Below are 19,537 nucleotides of genomic sequence, written 5' to 3' on the forward strand. Positions count from 1 at the left end.
TGTTTTATAGAGACTAATAGAACTAGTACTGACATTTCATGAGCCACCATTGCCTACTCTTCAGAAGATGTATTTAAATAATCATATTCAAATATAAAGAATCCACTCTTTGTTGACTAGGTGACATTTATAACCACCGATCCCATCTGCCTCCTCCTGCTCCTGCTTGGAGCTGATTTTTCTTCAAAATAGTCCTATTAGTAGCAGGGGATGTGGGCTTACCCGTTCTCTCCTCTCCAAAGTGTCTTTTATCTTGGCTCCCTCTGGTGTCTTTTTCCTCAGTAAGCTGGAGTCAGTTGAGTAAAAGACACTACTGGGAACAGAAAGGGAGAGAGAGAGAGTGAGAGAGAGAGAGAGAGAGAGAGAGAGAGAGAAAATTCCCTCTGCTGCCTCTCATATAAAAAGCTCCCGAATCACAGCCAATGGCCTGCATGGATTATTATTAATCATTAGAGGATGTTGTCATCGGGGGAGAAAACGAGCAAAAGAAGTCAGAGGTGGGAGAGAAAGAGTGAGGGAGGGATGAGATGGATGAATGAATGCTGTGTAGTCCCACTGGAAGCTTATACAAACAGACTGAATTACTTTCAGTGTCCGTGCTTTGCACAGCGATGCCTCCATAGACACACATCTGTATGGGTGGGATGGTGTGTGACTATCGGGCAATTGAAACCTGTATGAATGTGAATCCATGCTGGACCGACTGTTGTTTATGAGGCCGTTTCTGCAAGGAGTTAAGAAACAATTGTTCCTCCTCTTAGTCAGGCTTTACAGGGATGAGAGTCACGCAAACATAAAAATGAGGAATCGAGGAGACAGTAAAAGTTTGATCCCATTTTACTCAGGCCTGATATCCAGCTGCTCAAATATGTAAAGCTAAAGGCATGCATACTTGTGTTTGTGTCAGACCATCTAATCCAGCTTATGTACACTGAGCCACAGTGCAGCAGGGTGTTGGATGCAGGGATGGGTTAAGGGCACAGTATCTACTAATACTTTTCAGCCTCTAAACCCATGGAAACTACATTGTCTCTGCTACACCCCCACCCCCACTTTCCTTTAACTGTACTACAGTACAGTATAAAGCTGACAAATGCATCAAGAGAAAACTTTTCTAGTCAGCCTCCAAATGGAATGCTTTCTGTCTGATCCCATCCTGATAAGAACTAAAGCTGTTTACGAGATTTAGAGAAGGAAAGAGAGACAGAAAAACTGAGAATGTGAGAGGATTAAAAAAAGAATGAGAGGAGGAACGAGAGATATTCCTTTCCCTGAACCGCTAGCGTGGAACAACATAATCCCAGATTTTTATGGCTCTTGTTTTTCCTGAAAAGCTCTTGGATTATGAGTGGCTGTTGCATTCTAACGCCTGTATTTGGTTGTGCTCAGCAGGTTATAAAAATGACCTCATGGCCCCAGTACTCAGATGAATGGAACTTCCAGGTAAAGGTACAAGGATGGTCAAATGGGAGGTAGAATCATACCTGTAATATTTCTAATATCATACTGAAAAATAAAAAAAACAGGTTTATTTGCACTGTTCCAGCCTGATTACCTCCAAGTAGCGCCATAAATGTCACCTTCACCACTGAATATTTTAAAAAGCCATGGAAACAAGGCTCGTTACACCCTCTCTCGTTGCACCACCAGAGCTTTCCAGCTGGTGTGCATATCATCCTCCGTGTATGGGTTAACTGACTCCAATCCACACATGGGATATCTGATAAGTTGAAGGATCATCACAGTGTGTGCTCTCCTTGTTACAAAGTGACTCAGGCATAACAAGGTGTCATTCTAACAAAAACATCTTAGTGTTATATCTCTGGTTATGTAGTTATACTGACAATGGATGAAATGACAGTGCTTAAAGAATGTAGTTTTCCCTTTGTAGGGCTGTATAGTGACTTTATTTAGGTAATATGCCAGAGAATTAGCAGCAAATCCACAATACCAGCAAAAAATGGTAGACAGACATCAACAGCAAGTGGCAGGAAAAGACATTTAGAGACCAGGCTCATGTTGCTCAGCTGACACAACATCTGGTTGTGAAAAAAAAATTGTTGTTTACTAACAATAGGTTTAAAATATAGTCTCCCCCTTCTGACAGAGAGAGAGTAATTACACTAACACCATGAAAAGATCAGCTGAACTCCTGTCTGATAGATCACCATGACAGTCACCCTACATTCCAAAGTGAGGATGGTTGGTGATGTGTTTGGAGTGAGTGACACTAGCAAATTGACCATGTTAGCAAGTTACATGGCTTTTCCTTGTCAGTGAGTGTTACACAAAAATACACTAGATATAAAACTATACTACAAAATAAAGCATTGCAGCAATTAGTGCTGAGGCTTAATCAGTACTGTGTGAACATATTTGGCAAAGACCTGAGTGTAACAGGCTCTGAAAAGTGCATCAGGTTTTGGTCAAACATAATTCCTGAAAGGAAGACAGTTTGGTTTAATGAAACAATGATAAATGCTACAAAAAAGTCACACACTCTCCAGATTTGTCCCAACACTGGTCACAGGACTGCCTTGTGTATATAGCAGTTTTATTTCAGCAGAGGACAGCCTGTTCTTGCAGAGGTATCCCTGCTGCATTTCTGTTCTGTCTGCATTAGTGAATAGCCTGACAAGGTGGCATAAAGAAGTGTCATTCTGAGAACAGAGGAGAGCACAGCATCAAACGCTGACACAATTCTCTTCCTCCTCAGAGATGGGCTACAACGTGAGTACCATTTGTTTATCAAAGCCAGCTGGATGTGAAGACGTTGCAGTCCAGAGTATCCTTGAGCCTACACATACACTACATGCAGTGAAACAGTGAGTGTATTGTGTAGATTGTTGGCTTGTGCACCTACACAATCAATGGAAATGGAAAATAAAATATTATCATCACATTATTATATGAAATGTAAGATTTGCTTCCATATAAATGATTAAAATTGGTGAAGACCAAAAACAGCAAAAAACGAGACGACTGACTGCTATTTATCAAGTGAATGTGTGCCGGTAACGGCTTTCTGGCACATTCGATGAAGATGCCACTGTTGTGTTTACAGTTGGTTTCATTGGCTTTTATAGCTTAATTATCACTTTCTTTATTGTATTTTCATTATTTAGTCTATGTTTTAATGAACTTCCACAATAGTTCATGGAATAGAAACTTACACACACAGTGACATCACTGCTGCACAGTACACACACACGCACACACAAAATCTAAGTATGGATGATCTCCTCATTGTCTCACCATTTGCCACACAGTGATCAAACAACCTGAAGTACAGCTGATACTCCTACAAAATGCAGTTTGTGGAGATCCCCACTTCTTTTGGAAACCAGTGAATCTTATGATAGTTTGGAAAAAGGCCACATTTGAAGGAGCCTTGTTAGAGTGCTTGTCAGTATTTAAACACAGCCTTCTAGCTTTTGTCAAACTAGGATAGTATGATATTATTCTTCAGTGCAGTATGCTAGTCATCAGTCTGTCTGTTCTGGACATGGCAGGCTCCCTGAAAGCGGAGCCTCCCTGTGTAGAACTGAACGGCTCTATCTAAGCTAATGGAAACACGGTGTATGATTACACTAATGAAAGCACAATTATGCATACTACATTCAATTTCTGTTAATAGATCCCCTAAATCCAAGACTCTGGTCCTTTAAAGTGAATGAATTACACTGAAAGGGGATCAGTATAAGGTGTGTCTAGAATGTCTGTAATGTAATTTTAATGGAGCTAACAGTAGTGTAGTTACCGCTAATGAGATTCTCAAGTAAGACTCATCGAGCTTTCATGCTGAGATGCAAGGCCATCAATTAGGAATGAGGGCGGAGACTGGCCTTTCATGCTCATCATAGCTTTGAAGGAATTAGTCCGTTTGAACATTTACATCTTCCAGTGAAAAAGTGAAGCATACAAGAGGGGAAAGAGAGAGAGAGAGAGAGAGAGAGAGAGAGAGAGAGAGAGAGAGAGAGAGAGAGAGGGGATAGGTTGCACCCTGCTGCTCTGTGAAAAAGTGTTCTCTGCTGAGGGCAGCTCTGCCTTTCAACTTAATTTACAGTCAGTGATAAGTGATCTACTGTAACTTTTTTACATCGTCACTTGTATTATTCTGAGTTCTAAGAAGCACCACTCCAGTAAGAAAAAGGGTCTTATCAGCAGTTTTAATTGAATTAGTGAAAGCACAGGATTTACTAGATTTAAGGAACTTTTTTTAGGAAATTATACAACACACACTAATTCAGACAGTGGAAACTGCATCAAACTGTATGTAACAAGTCCAGTTTCAACACTGATACACAATGAGACACACACTGAGAGAGGGAAAGCGGCAAACGTTAGCGAAGTGGGGGATAGCAAGTACAGAGAAGCTGCCATCAAAACGGATAACAAGTAACAAAAGCACTGACAGCTACACCTTCCAGCTGCTGTCTTTCATATGCAAATGGTAAAATTGCTGTCTGCCAATGCAACACAGAAGAAAATGTGTGTTTTCGTATATATGCGTGCAAGTGTTTGTGTGTGTTTATTCTAAATGAAGCAAGGCACTCCGCACCCTGTGCCACATATGGTATTGCTAATAAGAGTCATCTGGCAGGGCTTTGAAACGTGTGCACAAGTGTGTACTGTGTAAAAAGCTTTCATCTTCACTTTGTTGTTCCTACATGTGAAATTAAATGTTACACAGTATTATATTGTGGTGTGACGACAGTGAAACAGGTGGCAGTTCCATATAACTGATGTGACTGATCAACTAATCCTGCTAACAAGCAGTGATAATGGAGTCTATAATATGTATTCTTATAGTGTTTTCTCTTCTTAGATCATCATTATGATAAAAATATTATAGTATTTATTGAAGAGTTATACTTTATTGTTTCTTCATTGACATGAAGATGGGCACTGGAGTTTATGAGTTACATTTAAATTTAAATGATTGTTAATCTTGTTAATAAAACATGTTATTTTGCTAGTGGCAACAGCTGTATGACAGTCTATTATAATTAATTTCTCTGATGATGAGTTGTAGTTCAGAGCATGTGGCGACATCCTCATGTCTGTGAGGATTATCTCATGGTCCGTCTGCATTTGTCTCCATTTCAGCTGTTTTAGTGAGCTGATTGAAGTAAATGCATGACAAATGAATACGATTAGACAGTTTTAGCTGCTCTATTATTATGTCCGCATGCTGCTGTACGCGTGTGCTCCACACACCATGCCTCTCTCTAAGAGTGTCACGTGACCTATAAAGCTCCTCTCTGAGGGAATTGACTATCTATTCTGTGACAGAAATTCACTGAGGTCTCTGATTGGCACATGTTAAATCCCTGTCTGTGTCATTGGGAGGCCAACTGGAGCATGTGTGTGGAGGTGGTGCGGGATGTGTGTGTTTGTGTAAATGCCACAGATCCCAAAGGAATTAGGTTGATTTTCAAGCAGCCCTGGGATCTTGCTTGCATTTGTGTCTATTTGTTATCTTTCAGTCCACATGCTGAGTTAGACTGTGCTGCCAGAGAACAGCACAGCAGACGGTTAGGTTATCTATCCATGATTCACCTGTGTTACTTGGGAAGAGAGAATGAGAGAGTGAGAGGAATGAAATGACAGAGGAAGATGCTGTATACCAAGAGAATCAAATAGAGGGATCAGGGTTTGATAAATGAAAACATGGAAAGGGTAGAAAAAAGAAGAGAGGAGGGTGTTAAAGGGTGGAGAAGGAGAAGAGAAAGGAGAGGAGAGTCAGTAATCTGAACTCTTTGTCAGAGTAACAGATTAGCTCACTGGGTGAAATGATATATGACTGGCAGCAGGCCTCCTCACATGCACATGTGCACAATCACTCCCCCACTATGGATCAATTACCCTGTCATCCATGTGTGCAACCATACATCATCACAACGATTACATCTCACACACACACACAAACACATACACACATGTATACTGACTCCAATACGTACTACACACCACTAGAACTTTAGCTGAGTGTTTATGTGTTTAGTGTTTTACGAGCAGGTTTCTCTACTGCCTGATTTCTGTGGCCTTAATACCTATTACTGTCTATCGGTTTCTCTTTCCACCAGAGGACAAACTGCACACTTCATGAAACACACACACACACTTCGACTACAGAGCCATGGGGCTATACTTCCTCAAATGAACTGCACTGGCCAGAGTGACTGAGTCAGGACAAAGTCATTTGTTGTGAGTAAACTTCTTTGGGCAGCTCAGGTCATTCCAGGCAGTAGGACAGACACACACATACACACCCACATGCACACACACACATACTTAGGTCAGTTTGGTTGGCATGGTGTCGATCACCCCTCTGTTCCTGTTGGTGTAGTCTACTGGGAAATGCCTGTAGCTCAGCTAAAGTGAGTTCAATTTAATTTGAACTTCTCACAGCAGAGAGAGGGAGCCACACACATACACATACACACACCGTGGGTGAGTGGGAGAGAGGAAGAGAGAGAGAGAGAGAGAATATTGTTTTGTCCTTCTTGAAGTGACACACACATTTCTGATTTTCCTGTTGTCCACCATCCAACGCCCAAGGGGCATTGCTGACGCATCTGAAGTATCTGTGTGTGTGTTTGTATTTTGTGCTGATGCATTGGCTCTTGCCTCTTTTTGTTTGACTGCCAGTCCACGCTGAAAAGATAATACTAATATCGTATGTCCAACAAGTCTTGGCGCAGTCCATATGGCCTTCTTCACATTACTGTACAGTATCATTTACGTTTATTGCATGCGCCTCTCCGGGCAGTAGTTTCCTCATCTTGCCGCTGCGGGGCGCTGCTCCACTTCAGAGCTCAGAGTCCAGCAGCACTCTCTTCCAGGCGCACAAGCAGAAGCGCAACATTAGTCTCCGTGACTCTCCGACCGCAGCGCACCTCTGTCCCGCCGCTGGGCTACTTTCTTAACATTTCCCGTGAAGAGGATAAAAAAGGAGATTCTGAGGGTGTAAAACAAAACTCGATTACAAGTTGGGGATTCCCTTTCTGTCGGCATGGCTTAATAACTAAGTTTCTGTGCAAAGGAGAAGAGGAGAGAGGGACAGAACTTTCAACGGATCTTTTGCTGTACCGGAGTAGTCGCGGGGGCAACACGCTGGTTTTACCCCAGGAGGTCACATCTAGACACCGGGTCTCTCTCTCTCTCTTTCGCGCGACTTTGGAGGTAGATGATATGGTATAACTTTTAACGCTCCAGCAGAACCTGAGCGGCCGGTGTGAGCGAGGAGCCGTTTCAGGGTTGTGGAGAGGGGGATGCGAGCCTCTCCTCCGTCTCGGATAGCAGAGCGGCTATGAGGAGAGAGGTTCACCTGCTGGACTAACAGAACAAGACCACACCGCACCAACAGGTATGGATCACCAGATAGCCTTGGGGGCATGAACAGCCTTTTCTTAACTGTGAGCGTGATAAAAGTCCACAGGCCCATCTGATTTGCCTGTACAGATGTATAACAACCCTCTGATTATTTGGTCTTTGACAGCCTTTTACGCACGAAATGGATTACACTTCATCCATTCCATTTTAGGAAACAAAGAGGGATTTGATATTATTAAGGCATAGGAGTTATGCAAAAAAGATTTCTTCTCGTGGTAACACCACATCAGCCGGGTCTGGTCTGGTCTGGTACCAGTTTTATTTACGCGGTTGTGGTTTCTAACAAAGACAAATGATTGCGGTTGTTTCAGGTGTTGCACAGCCTATGGGATTGCCCCTCTCTCTGTCACACACTCGCGCAAGCACACTCGCAGGTATAGCTGTGCGTATATGGGCATATGGCGCCGGGCTCCGCGCGCTATTTCGGGCAGAGCTGGTGTTCAGCGGTCGCCTCGCTTCTTCCTAATCGATTCTATTAGCTGCGACATTTCCATAGTTGTTAAATTAGTGTGCTGTCCTTTTATTTGACAGAGAACCAACTAAAAAGAGAGGGAAATTTCTTTCCCCCATGACGCACAGTCTCTCATTTAGAAGTATGTGCTCCGAGTAGAGAATAGTTTTGTCTCTACGTGGCAGAACGATTTTGTGCCCCTTTTTAAATCTTAAAAGCGAAGATCTCTGAATCCAGCAGTGGGCGTCTTCTGCGCAGCACCATGGATCATCTGATGTACTGCTGGTGTAGGATAACTTTGCGCTCATAACAGTCACACTGAGTGGAAGCAGTGAGCTGAATGTACTATAATTTTACCTGAACATTTTTGAATTAATATAGTTATTAAGTATATTTCTGTCAAAGTCTGTAGTTGTGTATAAAGCACCATATGCATAAGCTGCTACAATTCAAACCACGAGACTCACCCCACTGTGTATATACAGTATGTTAGACTTGCTGCTGCTCCATCTGTCTGTCTTAGTCTCACTACTGTTTGACACAAGCCTTTGTGAATAATACAGGGGAGGCGAGGCAAAGAAGTGTAGTGAGGGAGGTACAAAATAAAGAGGAAGAGAACTGACAGTGAGACACGACTGACAGAGGGAGAAAGATGCAGGGAGGTGGTGAAGAGAGCAGCAAGGGAGCTTGGAATGGATTGCTTGGGTTTATGAGAGAGAGATACAAGAAAGGAGGCCACTGATGTAGAAGAATGTTTTTCATATCATGTGGTTTAATACAAATCATCACACACTGTTAACATCACCAGTTTTTTCTAATAAACAGGTTTGGTGTTTGCTGATTACATCACAGGAACACAGATGTGATAAAGAGAGGAGGTGGAAGGTAGAAATGGAGAGACAGAGAGGAAAATGAGGACAGAGAAAATTCAGTGCAGCAGGAGATAACACTGTTTAGATTTTATTTATAACTAATTCGATAAAGAGCTGCTCACAACATAGCATCGGTGCAAAGCGCATTTTGTGCTTTGTCATGTAGGAAACATGCTGCAGCGGCCCACCCTTCCTGCAACATGCTCTGATTCCTTAAATATGAACTGCCACATTGGTTGAATCACATTACGTCCTCCAGTATGAGGTAACAAATGAAATCACATGAGAGATGGAGATATGGTGGCGGGAGCTGAACAATCCAACTACAAAAAAAAGTTAATAATAAAAAACAAGTAAATTAAGGAAACATCTTCATGAAAAACAATGCCTTTACTCAACACATACAAACAACAGCCAGAGTGTTCCTTAGGATCAGAAAAAAAGTGACTTGGTGACTTGAAGAAGTGAGTTCAAATGAAGTTGTTTTGGTTTAGTGCAATGTTGTGGTTGTATTATGTATTTCGATTGTTGCTGACTTTGCCGCTATACAAAATGGATGATATGGCAAACGTATGTGTGTGTTGCTGTCCTGAGGATTGAGAACACATATTTTCAGGTTCAAGGTTTTGTTTAGTTCATTTAAGGTTATGGACAAAGGTGTTGTCTTGATGTTTTGGTAATGCAGGAACAAAAATGAGCACAATTTGGGTTAAGCAAAAAATAATGAGCAAAACACAACTAAGACCATGGTCACTGACTTAACTTAACCTGTGTGCCTCAGGGACACCATAGTTTATGCTTGCCTTTTGGAAAATTAATAGCGGTGCATTGACATGAGCAGGGTGGCAAATAATAGGCTGTTAGACTACATTTTGTATTTCCCTTTATTTGGCCACTCTTTGTTTTGGACATGCAGGGGGTGAGTGCTGACTGTAGAACTTCAAATTGGACCATTTTACTTCAAATCCCTATAGCACCATGGCTAAAGGCGTGCACACAATAAGACACAAACACACACGGTCTTTCTTAACAAGCTTTGATGTGTCCACAGCTTTATGTCTCCCAGTGCCCCTTTAACACACATTGCCCCATTTCCGGCATCACTCTCACTCGCTTCCTTTATCCATCTCTTCGACCAGTAAACCCTCTGTGCCAGGGGAATACTGTCAGAGCTGCTGTCCACAGAGAGAGCGAAAGAGAGATAAGGAAGAAGCATTAGCAGAAATAAAAAGTACAGTATGTGTGCAATAGAAAGTGATCTTTTTTTGTCACCTCCTGTGTGTGATGAGACAGGCAAGACGCAGAAACAGGGATGAGAGGCAAAAACCAGACATAGCAAGAGAGAGTGTAGGGAAAAAAAGGAAAGATGCAGGGGATAAATAAAAATAAATAAAAAGCATGTGTCCTATAAAAGGGTGTTCTGTATTTCATTGGCCATCTCCAGTAGCTGTGTGTGGTGAGGTGAGGCCCTGGGGAGGCGAGTAGCCACTCTAAATGTGTGTAACCCACATAAAGAAATTGTTTCTGGGAGATCGGGCCCTGTAAATTCATTCCTAGCCGCCAGCCCTGTTCTTATCCCACCTCCCAAAGGTGAGCTATAACATCCAAACACATATATTTTTTAGATTCTTTCTGTCTGACTTTTTTTTCCAGCAAGAATCCACACACACACACACACACACACGTCTATCTGTATAGATACACCTAATTCTATATGCATGTTTTTGCTCAGGATGCGCAAAGACACACACACAAACACACACACACAGGCACACATTTTTGGCAATAAATACACATTCACAACATTGCTTTACTCCCAAACGGCTTGTGTGGGACAGTAACAGTGACAGCTACAACAACATCAGTACCCGCTGTGGAACAGAACAGAAACAGCAGCAGATTCTGCGCTCACAGCTCCAGGATTACCTTAGCCTGAACAAACTCCATTACTGCCTCTATTACCCAGGTATACAGAGCCCAGGAAAAAGCACTTTGCAGAACCACTGTTTACCCAGCACCTCTCGGCCACACACTGTTTCCCCCGACTACAGAGCAAAGAATGGGTGAAGACCAGAGGATGAGGGGAGATTTTCATGCAGGGAGACATGACGCTTATATCTCACTGCCTGTCTGGGACTTGTTCAGGTTAGGGTGCAGTGTAGAAGCAATTAGCAGGCTAAAATAGCAGTTAAAAGGGGAAAAATGACTTAATAGTCCATTTTTGAATTCATTACTAGAAAATTAATGCTAATATTTTGGATAATTAATTTTATTTTACCGTGTAAAAAGATCACCAGGTCACAATTATCCATCTTGTTTTCTTTAACATATGTGCATGAATTTGAACACAGGGGCACTACACGTGTGTTTTAGAGACTGTGATGATGAGAAGAAGTAATGTGCTTGGCTGAAGTTGCTTGCATACACATATGCTTCATCAAATCACCTGCCAATTGATTAGAGCTTGCAGAGTTGAGTAATTGTTTAGCCAGCATGTCCTGATTCTAGATTCTCAAATGTGAGAATTTGACCCAAACATAAAGCAACTGATGTGAACCCTTATGTTAGTCATTATATAATGGTTCCAAACCTGGTCCAGTTATAGCCACATTAGACATGTTTGGGATGTTTTTAAGACTAAGCTCTGTCATTCTGTCAGCAAATGAATCAATATACTGAAAATGATAAGTGATAGATAACAGATGATAGAGATTAATCTCAGACAGACAGAGGAGTCAGAGGTGCAGGGGGAATACTGCAAGGCAATGATCTCCCTCTCTGACTAATTAGAGTATGCAATCCGAGCAATGTTCAGTGATGCCATGTGTTTTCCAAGGCTATATATTTAATTGCAGTGCCAGCAGTACAATGCCAAAAGGCTCGTGCAAAACAGCATGAGTGGACATGCAGAAGGTTAATAAGGAAGAGGCTCTCAAGTGCGATTCTGTGTGTGGAAATACACTGTAAGAACCTGTGTGTGTGTGTGTGTGTGTGTGTTTATGTCTGCGGTGAGTGATGAACTGCCATGTATTTGAGTTGAAAGCCATCCATCTCCCTCATCAGTGACTCTGGGGTCCTGTCATTACATGTTTCCCTTCATTTACACCGTTAATAGTCATCTCTCTCGACCAAACTCCAAACTGTCTCAGCGCTGTCTTACTGTCTCACATTTTTCTTTTCCTAAGCAAAGCAATTGCTTCACTGTTTAAATGCATTTAGGACACACACCAATAAGAGAACATACTATGGTCTAAATGCTGTAATGTTTACATTCAGCAGTGTGATCTGCCTGCTCTTAGTTCCATTCCAATCAGTTTGACACAATGAGGTGATTGATATGTTTGTAGCTTCAGGTGGAAACATGCGCCTCAATTTATGCACATAGTCTCTGGCATTTGGGGCTTCCAATCAGTGTTCAATAGCAACAATATGATATTGTCATCGTCAAAATGGCAACTATTGAGCTCCTTGATTATTTTGAGGAAAAGGCACTGGTCCGAGGGGCAAATCTACATTTGTGGAAGCTATATGCCAAAGATTCCCCATTTTCATCCAAAGCTATACCTAAGGAGATCACACCAGATATATTCCCATTGCATTTCAGAAAATGCAAGAGATCTCACTGCCATCTATCTATAGATCTCACTTCTTTGGTTTAACTGGGAGCTGAAGACTCAAACTTTTATTTCTGATTGAAAGTGTCCCGAATCTCCTTTAAAAATGGCAGATTGTCCCTTGATCTGTCAAATCAACTCTATTCCATTCTATTTGGGTGTCCATTGAGCTGATACCTTGGTCATTTGGTTTAGATAACTGCATGGACATACTCAGCTCTGCTCCAATGAGCTGCTATTCACCCCCTAGAATATTGTATTTTGCAGTCCACTTGTTTGTCATGCTGCTAGACGGAGTCTCCTCCCCTAGTGTTCCCTACATGAACTTCCTTGAGGTCAAGGCAGCATATGATTCCAAAGAAAATTCAAATTTTCTTTGACTGTTTAGTTTTTAACATAAACACAGCAAAAGGTATTATCTTCAAACTTTCTTCATAATCACCCGGAGACTTGAACTGCACACACATGTAACCAGAGCTGTAAAACTCATCCCCTTCTAGGCCACCAACCCCTCATATTCATCATCTATTATTCATGATTGAGTTATCATGTAATGAGTGAGTCTATGGTTTTAATAGGCTCTTAACTGTGAATCAAGCGTGTGCTCTCAGTCGCCAGCGAGGGGAGCTCCACTGCTAAAGGCTATGTATTCTTTCAGTGAGTATTGTCAGTTAAGTTTAAAGTAAGTGAAAAAATGTTAAAAACAAAACAAAAAACAGTAAGTGGTACCAGTGAGAGAAAAAAAATGGCACCATGATGAGCTCCTTCATAATCACTCATGTCATTCTCATTTATTATTGCGGCCTAAAAACAAACAACACAGTGTCTTAGCACAACAGCACTGAAAGCTGATGTAAGCATTGCAGATATACAGACTCAGTCAAGACAGACTGAGTTCTCAATCTCTAAACTGATATAGACAGAGACCAATCAGGAGAAAGCAGCTAAAACAAGCTTTTACCTTAAAAACATACTTTATGTGCTTCGTACAGTTCGTACAATGCAATTTCAAGTTTGAGTCTATAAATTGACACTTGCTTTACTTTAATTCCAATGAGTTCATATTTTAGCCATTATTTCTTATGGTGGATAATTCTACATCAGTAAAGGTAAATTCATGTAGTGCAGATGTTGCTGTGACATGCAGCTTATTGAGAAAGTGATTTGATTTGTTGACTGTTGGCGTAGTTACAGCTCCTGCTAATGAGTGTGCAGTGACAGAACTCTAAATAGTGTGTGTGTCTGTGGGCTGGAAGGTGGTATTACTTTCAGCAGCCATTATAAACGAAGCAATGCAGACACTGTATAGCTTTGGCAGTGGTGTCAGAACTGACTCATTACGACTGATAGCAAAGAAGAGCTGTTGAGCTGTTAGCCAGAAGTCAGTGCTACACTGCACATGCAACCCTCTGGCAGCTTTCTTCATCAACAACTAGACAGCAATCACTGTGGTCATTAGGCCAGCAAATTAGGCCTTGCCTTGCATGTCTGTGCCTGTGTTTGTGTGTCTTGTCTCTGCTCTCCTGAGGCAGGATTGTGAGATTCTTTCCTTGGTCAGTCTTACACTGATGAAGTGAAGTAAGGAGGAGGAAAATCACATCCCCAAGGCTGTGACATGGGAACCACAGAGGCACTTACAGTGCCTGATGAACAGAGTGACTGTTGACAGAGTATAATGACAGCATTAAATTCACTCTCCCTCTCCCATATCTTTTCTTAAATAATTTCAACTCTTTTTATGCCTGTGTGTAGCTCTGGGCTTGTCTTTCTGGCTGCCTGTGTTTATCTGTGTGTGCCCTTTTATCTTGTAGTCTTTGATTATGTTCTTATAAGTGGAACCACTAGCTATTTTACAGCAGCCTCATTAGGTTGTCAGGCAAGCCCACAGCCCATGCAATTATATCTAATTATGCAATTATAAATTCAGTGTGAAGCATTATATACTGACTAGTATGTTTGAGCTGAAGCACATGCACAGCAGTAATTAGTGCAGTTTTGTGGGTGGTTGTGGTGTCTGTGTGTATACCTCACTAATGGTGGAGATAAAGGAGATGGTAGAAAAATATACAAGTGCAACATTTTAACACTTGCAAACTTACATGCAAAAAAACTCTTTGGACGGAAAGGACCACATCAGAAAAGTCAATTCTACTCACACACAAACACACACACACACATGCATTATATTTGTATCTATATTTCTGGGCTATTATTATGTGCCTTTGTGTATGTTATGTTTGGTGGATTGTTAGCACAGATGCAGGTGTCACAACATTTTAACAATAAGTTGTTAACACAAAGCTTAAACAACTCAGACTTGGTCACCTTACATTCTGTACACCGGCCTTTGAGCTGCTTAGAGAAGCTACACTGTTTGAAATCTGGCTGCTGTTGTTTATAACTTGTAACTGTCACACTAAATGCTGTTTCTATTCAGCATGTTATTTTACAGTATCTGCAAATCTTCAGTTTCAGTTTTTTTCAGTTTTTCCTAAAACTTCACACTGGAAAGTTAAAATAATAATAATAAAGGCATAAAGCAGCTGATCTACTTTGAACAGTTGGAGCCAGCTGAGCTGGTTCAGGCATCTGATAAGGATGCCTCCTGGGTGCTTTCCCATGGAGGGTTTGTGGGAACACACTGCTGGGATGAGACCCTGGGGTGGCTCCAAAGTTTGCTGGAGGGATTTCATATCTCATCTGGCCTGCAAGTGCCTCAGGATCCCCCCAGGAGGAACTGAATAGGGATGTGTGGAGCCTGCTGCCACCACGACCTGACAGTGGATTTGCAGTAAAAAAAAAATTCAATTTGATACCCACCTATTCTTATTCTGTGACACCACTTGATATAAAAACATCAAACGGCTTGACCATTCAATCATTCTCTTTATTCCACAGAGAGAAAGGAAAACATTTTAGAGTTTAAATACTGTACAAACATTTAACTTAAATGGACACATGGATTCTTAATTTTCATGGACAGAATAAAAAAATGTCCAGCTGTAATATTCTGCCTAATACTTTGCCAATGCTTGCTAGTGTAAACATTTAAAGCCCATATTTAATTTTTTGGATATGTAAAAAATATTTTTTGAGCTCTTTGACATTGAATTGATTTGGCTGATATCCACACTGTATTTTTAGATACATACTGTACCCTCATACTGTGATGTTCTTCATTGAGAAGTTTGTCACCTTGACTTCATCCATAAAATGACACAGACGGAACACCTTGTTAAGGAGCTTCTTCTCCTAATCTGCACGCCTCAACCTTCCAACACAGCTGCAGCATTTCTGTTTTTCTACCACACACGTTTCACACCAGCACTTCAATAGATGAGATAAAAACGCACACACACCGTGAAAGAAGGGAATGAGCTACAGTAGGTGGTGCGCTTCAGTGTGTCATGTTTCTCTACAGATCCTATTGAGAAAAAGCAGGCAAGGCTGCTAGGCTCCCAATGTGTGTGTGAGACAGGGCTGACAGTAATACAAGCAGTATCTGGCACCCCCTCCCAGGGATCACATCCTTAAGACGGTTTCTCTTACTAATCCCCTCCTAATATGACTAATATTATGACACTGCCATTAGCCACAGCACTCCAAGGGCACATGCAGGCAGGAAACTATTGCTGAGCAAATGTGCACAAAAACACATGATCTTTGAACAGGTTTCTAGGTATTAAGATGCAGCATTTTCATTTAAATAATGCTCTACCTCTGATGAAAACACAGTAAGGTGTTTATGTTTAATATTACATTTAAGTGATTGGACTAGAGGGCAAGATTGATGTCCTAATGGAAGAGCAGAGTTTACCAACAACTTATACAATATCTTATAAAAGTCAAAATTAATCTGTGTACTGGTGCCCCTGTTATAGAGCAGCACTCCATTTGTGTCTAGAAAACAGAGGCAATTACCTCAGATCTCAGGGTTTCATGGACAGCCAGGTGTTTCAATGGTTTGATTGTTCTTTCAGCTCAGGTTGAAAGTGACAGACTCAAGTCTCACCCACGGTTGGTGAAAACTATTGTCCTTGATGTGTTGTGTTGAATTTTCAGAAGCTCCATGGATAATAAGCCCTTGAGACTGAGGTAGTAGATGACTACACAAAGGCTGATGTCTGTTTTCTCAGATAGTGTCAACTTGAATTTGTCAAAAAAATGAAACACTGCAAACGTTTTTGACTTTTAAATTTAGAGTCCAGACATTCAGCACCAGTTTGGCCATTTCTCATACAAATTGTGACCAGGAAGACAAAAGAAGACAAAGATTCAACAGAAAACACTGATTAATCAACAAATATTGCAACTTTAACAAAAAAAAAGATTAACATCTGCTAATTTATAAAACTAAACATCAGGAATGTGTGTGTGTTTGAAGAGTTGTTTATGTGTGATTAAAGTCAAATAATGCCCCACACATCCGTCTGTCAGTGTGTAACACAACATCCTTTCAGGTTGAGCCAGGATAAGACTCTGGTTGTGTGGGAGAGACAGAGAGGGGCTCTGAATGCAGAACAAGAATTCTAATTTTAAAGCCATGAATTACCAAAAGACTGCTTTCAATTTGATTGAATCCAACTTTATTAGCATTCCGCTTGCCTTTATGTGATGAGGCTGAGTCGGCCTTGTGTCCTTTCCCAGGCTGCAGCTGTGGCAGTGAAGGGCACAAAGAGGAGCTTAATTTGGGATGCCTAAGGCTTTGGGGCTTTCAGCTACAAGGAATTACTTTGTCAACAATTCTTGTCAAAATGTTTTCTACACATTTTTTTCTCTTATCTTGTAAAGAAATGACTTTTGTTTTGACCCGTCGTTCATGTCTGTCATATTGTGTAAAAATCAAACAGCAGCAAAGTACTTCTCTTTTTAAAAAAAAATCATATCTTGTGAAACTTAACCAGGCAGTTAAAGGTTTGGAATGACAATGTGTTGTATGTATGTAACACATAATATTATCATATGTGGTATTTATAATTTTTTTATTTGCAAAGATATACATATTTGCAAGCTAATATGTAACTGTAATGAGCAAAAAGGGGTTAGGGTCATATCATCATCGTCATCATCATCACCATCATTGTGTTGTGTGCTGGAGTCACTGCTCAAATTAAGCTGATGACATTTTTCTTAATTATACTTTGCTTGGAGGTGTAAATATTCTGCAGTCTCCAAACACCTGATTGTACTAATGAGGCACCTGAGGGCCCTGGGATCCCTCTGAGTATATTTGTCCTTTATTATTGGACTGCACGACATTCAGTGAGGAGCTGTCCATGGCGCTGACCTGTGTAGCAGCAGTGTTCACTGTGGGAGCTGTCCGTGGTGCTGAGCAGTATAGGTTGGAACATAGCAGCAGTGGTCACTGTGGGAGCTGTCCATGGTGCTGCAGCAGTACTAATATGTAGGTTGGAACATAGCAGCAGTGGTCACTAACATCAATTCATCAGATCCTTTCTCTTTGTGCTGAATGTGCCACATGGTCACCCACATGACAGTGCTGCCCCGACCAAAGCAGAGGTGGTGAGGTTCGGCTGCTTTAAGGACAGATCTTTTTCACAGTTACGACTTCCCTGTGTGGAGGCATGGTGATCTTAAGAATCTCCTTGACATAGCATGGTCCCTCTCAACCCCCCAAAGGTGTTTGGAAAAGAGGAGATAATGCAGTGAGGCATGGTGTAGAGAAAATCCATCTGACGAGGACTTGTTTGTTCATGGGGAGAAAGAGGAGAGGAGAGGGCAGCGGGTCACTGCAAAGGAAAAACAACAGCTGAAAAGGAAACACAAAGGAGAGACAAGAGATGAAGCCCTGTGTGGTTTTCCTCTGTGTTTTGTGTAGCAAAAATCATTGGAGTGGTGTTTTTAATAGTAACTCTGTGTCGTCCTGTGCCATCTTAATTCAATTTCATCTTTAAAGCATCCTGTTTAAATATTAAAGAACTCCTCTCCTGCATGCACTCTGAATCTGTGTGTGCGTACGGGTAGGATTGAACACGTGTGCATGTGCTGAATGCACATGGATGTTCAAACTTGTGTGTGGCACCTCATTAACAGAAGCTAAATTTGACCAGACAGAGCTGTGCTAATGGTGGTCTCTCAATTAACCAGAACTGCTTTGGACTTGACGGCTGAAATGGAAGTTGGGGATAGGGTTGATTCGAGGATCCTGTGTGTGTGTGTGAGTATACATGTGTGGGTGTGTGCGTGCAGGGTAAGCCTAGGGGTAAGCTTTTAGAGGTCTGAGCAGAAGGGTGTGAGTGAGAAGGGGAAGACAGATTTGAGCAGTTATCTCTCCCTGCAGACCTCCTGTCCTGCCTGCCCACATATCCACAAACATACACAGACACACACCAAATACACAGACACACACATACACCATTCCCATCTGTAATCATGTTTAGCATGACTCTCTCAAACACACATACACACACACAGAGTCCTGTCTGAATGGACTATCACATCCAGCTAGAACAGAATGTCTATGCAGACCAAATGAGTCTTGCTGCTCTGTATTTGTTGTGCAGCAACAGCAAAAAAAATCTCTCCACTGTACCTCCTATTGCTCACCAGAAACCAGCCCAGAGCTGCAAGCAGACAGAACATTGCCTGGGATTGTGGGGTTGATGCTATTTTTGTAGCCAGTGTGATGAGGGATGTGCGAAAAGAAAGCTTGGCTCTGTTCCCCTGCCGGATACTTTAATTAGAAAGCTCACACTTATTGCTCTCTCACCTGGTTGTTACAGGAAATAATACACATTAAGGAGAATGAGGTAAAAGGATAAATGGATAGATAAGCTGGCTTCAAATACAATTTGCACTCACTTTGTATTTTGCAGAGCCTGATTTGCAAAAAAAAGCTGCTTTCAGGACACGTGATGAGTGGGTAGGTAGAGGTATGAGTGAGTGAGTGTGTGTGTGTGTGTGTGTGTGCACATATATGCAGCTCAAATCAATGCAGAGAATACAGCGGGAATTACTACAACAGCCTGCAAGTGAACCTACTGGAACAAACTAACTAATACATGAATAAATAAGCACAGTGAAATGGAGATGTGTGTGTGTGTCTGTGTGTGTGTGTGTGTGCAGACAGGTCTGTAGATCGTGGACAGTGCTTCGCAATGCCAGCCAATTAACGAAGTGTGTAAACCGACCTCATTAAAGAAACACAGCTTTGGCCACCCACACACACACACACACACACC

General features: G+C 41.6%; 1 protein-coding gene across 1 annotated transcript in view; it reads left to right on the forward strand.

Moving 5' to 3' along the window:
• Nucleotides 1–6,923: 6,923 nt before the first annotated feature.
• Nucleotides 6,924–19,537, forward strand: part of LOC114438743 (protein FAM19A2-like) — a 59,003-nt gene continuing 46,389 nt past the window's right edge. The window contains exon 1 of the mRNA XM_028410271.1: nucleotides 6,924–7,372. The gene's annotated coding sequence lies outside the window, so the exon portion shown is untranslated. The remainder of the gene's footprint in view (nucleotides 7,373–19,537) is intronic.

The sequence above is a fragment of the Parambassis ranga genome, chromosome 7, assembly GCF_900634625.1.
Source record: "Parambassis ranga chromosome 7, fParRan2.1, whole genome shotgun sequence".
NCBI classification, from domain to species: domain Eukaryota; kingdom Metazoa; phylum Chordata; class Actinopteri; family Ambassidae; genus Parambassis; species Parambassis ranga.